The sequence below is a fragment of the Tupaia chinensis genome, unplaced genomic scaffold, assembly GCF_000334495.1.
Source record: "Tupaia chinensis unplaced genomic scaffold, TupChi_1.0 Scaffold000070_1, whole genome shotgun sequence".
Classification (NCBI taxonomy): domain Eukaryota; kingdom Metazoa; phylum Chordata; class Mammalia; order Scandentia; family Tupaiidae; genus Tupaia; species Tupaia belangeri.
Genome location: NW_006159530.1, coordinates 3,382,809 through 3,388,177, shown reverse-complemented (window position 1 = coordinate 3,388,177; position 5,369 = coordinate 3,382,809). Strand labels below are relative to the sequence as shown.

General features: G+C 36.7%; 1 pseudogene; it reads left to right on the top strand.

Annotated features, from left to right (window-relative positions):
• Positions 1-5,369, top strand: part of LOC106733172 (nucleolin-like) — a 63,398-nt pseudogene that overhangs the window by 51,162 nt on the left and 6,867 nt on the right.

Below are 5,369 nucleotides of genomic sequence, written 5' to 3'. Positions count from 1 at the left end.
CTGAATAGGAGCTGCACTAGACCCACCCTTAATCAAACCCTGAATTGCACTAGACCCACCCTTAATGCAACCCTAAATAGAATCTATGTTCTCTATTGTTAAAAACTTTATGAGCTGTTAATTAAAACACTAGCCCCTCTCCCTTTACTTGCACGTAACACGTTTTCAATAAAAACGCATGATGATTCCTAACAGTTGTCACTCCTCAGAGAGCGATTTCTGAGGGGTGTCTGGCAAAGGACGTGCATGAAAAGGCATCGAGGCCTCTGTCTTCTGTTCACTTTCGCTGCCTCCGTCGAGATAACCCACCCACGGCGAGGCTGGACCCTGGCATATCAGTTTTTGCTTCACATGTTTTGATACTTGTTTAGTGTATATACATGAATAATTTATGTCTTCTTGGAGACTTAATTTCTTTATCATTATACAAAGCCTTTCTTGATCCCTTATTACTTTCCTTTGTCCAAAGTCCACTCTGTCTGAAATTAATATATCCACTCCGGTCTTTTTTTTATTAGTTTTAATATGGTATACATATATTGTCCATTCGTTTACTTTTTATTTTTTGTAGGCAACATATATATAATTGGGCTTGTTTTATGACTCATCCTGACAATCTGGATTTTAATTGGACGATTTGACCATTGACTTTTAAAGTGATTGGTAATACAGTTGGATTAATATCTAAAATATGTGATTGTTTTCTATTTGTTGTTCTTGTGCCTTTTTCCATTTTTGTTTTTCATTCTTCTACCCTTTCTGGTTCTAACTGACCATTTCATGTGACACCTTGTCTTCTCTTTCCTTAGAATCTCAGTTATTTCCTTTTTCCTGTTTTAGCGATTGCTATAGAGTTTTCAACATACATTTACAGCTGACCCAAGCCAGACTGTCAGCAACCAATTCCCTCAATTTTTGTTTATCTGAGAAAAATGTTTCTTCTTATGTTATCAAAATTCAAGTTGTATACTTTTTTCCCCCCATTACTTTAAACATTTCACTCTATTCTTTTATGCTTGCATGGTTTCCAAGAAGTTGGATATACTTTGTTTGTTTGCTCTAGGATGTGTGCACTTGCTGGAGACAGAAAGAGAAGGGAAGAGAGAGAAAGAAAGAAAGCACCTCCCTGGGTGATGGCCATGTTGCTATCCGGTATTCTCTTCTCCAGATTTTAAGCATGCATGCACATACACCTGGTCTGTTTCAAATTGCTGAGTCTAGAATAGCTTTTGTGTATTTAATGAAGATTCTCTAAAGTTCAGAGGGTTTTACTTTCCCCTCAGCTGTGTTCAGTCTGCCAATAAAATCATCAAAGGCATTTTTTTTAGTTTTATTTTGTTTTCATATTTTATTGATTCACAAAAGATCTTAACTAATTTAAATACTTTAAATAGCAAGTGCAGCAAATCAAAGGTATTCTTTATTTCTATTATAGTGTTCTTTGTTTTGTTTAACTTCTTTTAATCCCAAATATTTCTCTCTCTCCTTTTTTTTTTTTTTTTTTTGGAGAGATTTTTGCTATAGGGCACCTGCACTTGCCAGAAAGACAGAGAGAAACAGAGAGACAGAAAGTGAGAAATCATCCTCCCAGCGGGAATGGCCATGTCACAGTCCCTTCTCCTCCATTCTCCTCTCGGGATCTTGGGCATGCATGCACACATGCCCAGCATGATTTCTAGCCACCAGGGCTGGGCCTCAAACCCCAGCTGACTACATGGAAGTCCAGTGACATAGCAATTACGCTAACTGCTGGTCCCCCAAGTATTTCTTTTTGATTCTTAGAATTCTCATTGTCCATGTAGTTTTGAATTCTGTCTGTTTTATTCACTGGAACTCCTAGCATCTTATTCCTAGCTTTAATTTCCAATTAAACAATTCCATTATTCTTGCCATATTTGAGTCTTGTATGATACTTGTTTTGTCTGATTTAATTTTTAAATTATGTTTTGTCTTTTAATGTGGCTGCTGCTTTTTTCTTAACATGTTGAACTGGCTAAAAGTAACTGCTTCAGATAGGCTTTTAGTTAAGTAGTGTAAGGTGTGAGAGGAGGGGAATCACAGTTCTATAATTAGGTCTCAGAGTTTTAATGAACCCATCCTCTATCCTGCAGACTTTGTTATGTGCTTCTAAGCCCTCTCACTTCCTCACTTTCAGTGACACAGATGGCTGGAGTAGAGTGGAGTTGAATATTTCCCTTTGTGCAAGTGACAGCTGGAGTTGGCTCTTTTCTTTTCCCCATGTTAGTTAAGCTCTCATAAAGTCCTAGCAGGTTAGGAATTTTTCCTGAACGCATACCTCATTAAAAAGAACAGAATTCTCTGGCTTACTTTAAAATGATTCATTCTTTTAAAAAAAAAGTTTCATTTTTCTTTCTCTCCTGAAACCATAAGATTTTTCTCCAGTATTCACTGTTAGAACTTGGTTGAGTTACTGAAGGTAAAACTCACAAAACTGTTGAGACTCTCTTTGACTGTGTCCCTTTAGGGTTTTACCATTCAGGCTTGTCCAGGCTGAGCTTCCAGCAACGGGGCAGCCACAGCTCAGGTTTCCCTCCCTAGGTCCTGGTTCCTGCAGGGGTTTGTGAGGCAGTTCACTGCATTTGCCAGTCTGTGTTTCCAGTTTGGGGCGAGTTGTTTGTCCTGTGGCTGTTCTCCTCTAATGGATTGAAGAAGATTGTTGGTTTCTTAAAGTGAGTTTCTAGATTTTTGTTTGCTGTTAGAAAGGATTGGTGACTCTAGCTTCTCATTTGTCAAACAAAAACCAAGCACAATTTTTTTTGGGGGGGAGGGGCCGGTTTTTTCTATAGTGCGTGTGTGCTTGCCAGGAAGACAGAAAGAGACAGAGAGAGACAGAGACAGAAAGTGAGAAATCACCCCCCGAGGGGGGGGGGGTGGCCACACCACAATCCCTTCTCCTTCATTCTCCTCTCGGGATCTTGGGCACGCATGCACATGTGTCTGGTGTGAGTTTAAGCTACTGGGTCCAGGACTCGAACTGCAGTCAACTACAGGGGAGTCCAGAGATATAGTCATTATGCCAACTACTGGTCCCCCAAATAGTCATTTTTTAAAAAATCCATTTTGCCAATCTCTGAATTTAATTGAAGTGATTAGTTCATCTAAATTTAATATAATTACTGTGAAGGTAAGATTTATATTTGTTATTTTGGAAATCGAATAAATATCTTTTCTGTTCCTGTATTCATTTTACTGCCATCATTTTTTCTGGTATGCTATTTTTATTTCCCTATTGTTTCATTTCATATTTTTTTAAATTGATTATTTTTTTTTAGAATTGTCCTGGGCATTGCAATTAAAATCTTTATTTAAAATAAGGTAGTTTAGATTAATATCAAATTGATTTTAATAACAGAAAACTTTATTCCAATATGGTTCTGTTTCCTCCCCCCTCCTTTGTGCTATCATTGTCATACAAATTACATCTTTAATAGCACATCAACACAGGTTTATAATCATTTCCTTATTCCATTGTCTTTTAATATGACAAGGGAAGAAAGGAGTTACAAATAAAAATGCATTTATACTCTTTTCTACATTTAGATCTTTAGTAACTTTTAGTGTTGCTTCTTATTTCTTTGTGTGCATTTGAGTTACTGTCTAATTTCATTTTATTTCAGCTTGAAGAATTCCTTTTAGCATTTTTTTGTTACAGAAAGTGCGCTGTTGAAAAATTTTCTGTGTTTTTTTTTTTTCACCCAAAAAGTTTTCAATTTCTCTTCCTTTTTGAAAGTTTGATGGATAAGAACAGTCAATTGACTATCCTTTACTTTTCGGCATTTGATCATGTTATCTGTCTTCCTCTGGCCTCCATTGTTTTTGATGAAAAGTCTGCTGACGATTTTACTGGGAAGCTCTTGTATGTGATGAGTCGTCTTTGTATTCATTTGGTTACATTAGCTGATTGTCTTATATTGTATCACTCTCAATGTGTTGCTGTATGTGATTGGACTATATTTAGTGAAGTATTTATGCATCGGTATTGGTAAGGGGTTTTGGCCCTATTGTTTTTCTTGTGGTATCATTGGTTTTGGTTGTAGGGTAATGTTGCCCTCACAGAATATATTAGAAAGTGCTCCCTATTCTCTTTTTTGAAAAAAATTGAGTAGCAGTAGTTTTAATCCTTTTAAAAATAATTTATAGCATCTACCATGTGGTCCTGTGCTTTTCTTTTATTGGCAGGCTTTTGAGTACTGATCCATTATTTTTACTTCTTATAGGTCTACTAACATAATTTTTTTCTTCAGTAAGTTTTGATGATTTATATATTTTTTTAGAAAATTGTACACCTGGGAACCAGCAGTTAGAGTAATGGCTATGTCGCTGGACTCCCACATAGTCGACCGTGGTTCACGTCCCGGACCCGGTGGCTTAAAACTCATGCCGGGCACGTGTGTGTGCATGCCCAAGATCCCGAGAGGAGAATGGAGGAGAAGGGATTGCAGCGTGACCATCCCCCCTGGGGGGTGATTTCTTGCTTTCTGTCTCTCTCTGTCTGTCTGGCCAGCGCACGTGCCCTATAGTGAAAATCTCTCCAAAAAAAAAAAAGAAAATTGTACACCTAATGTAGGTTATCAATTTGTTAGTGTACAATTACTTATAGTATTCTCTTACCATCCTGTCAATTTTTGTAAGTTTAGTAATAACATCACTACTTTATTTTCAATTTTAGTTATTTGTATCTTCTCTCTTTCTTTTTTTTATTTATTTTATTTTTTTTATTTTTATTATTATCATAATCTTCTTTATATTACATTGGATTACATATAACTTTACATTGACTTCCATTGCTTTTTCAAAAGGGAATGCCATGCATGTCAGTCAATACAGAGACATCAATCTCCCCGCTTTATCATTCAATGTCTTTTCCATGCATTTCCCAATAATTATTATTATTATTATAATTTTTTAAAACAGTCAATCACTATTTCTCAGTTTGCTTGTTAAAAGGCTTCACCCATCATGAAATACTTCCCAGACCAGTCCAGTTGAGAATACTATACACATCATCATCAACAGTTAATAAACCATATCTGTTTCTCACTAACATCCTACCTCTCTATTGTTCACTTGCTATCTTTCTCTATCCTCTTCTCTCTTTTTATTTATAGTTTATTTTTTATTATAATTTTTCTTTTTTTTTTCCCATCGCAATCCAAAATACACTGTGCATTGGCTCAATCAAGCACGTCACCATATATGTTCTCAGCAAATAGTTTCCCAATTCTTGTGTCCTGCATACCTTGCCTTTTGTTTTGCCATCCTAGATTCTCCATCCCCCTCCCTCTGTTATGACCCATCCTCCTCCCACATTGTCCCTGGCATCCACGATTGCCCTCCGTGCCTCCCCC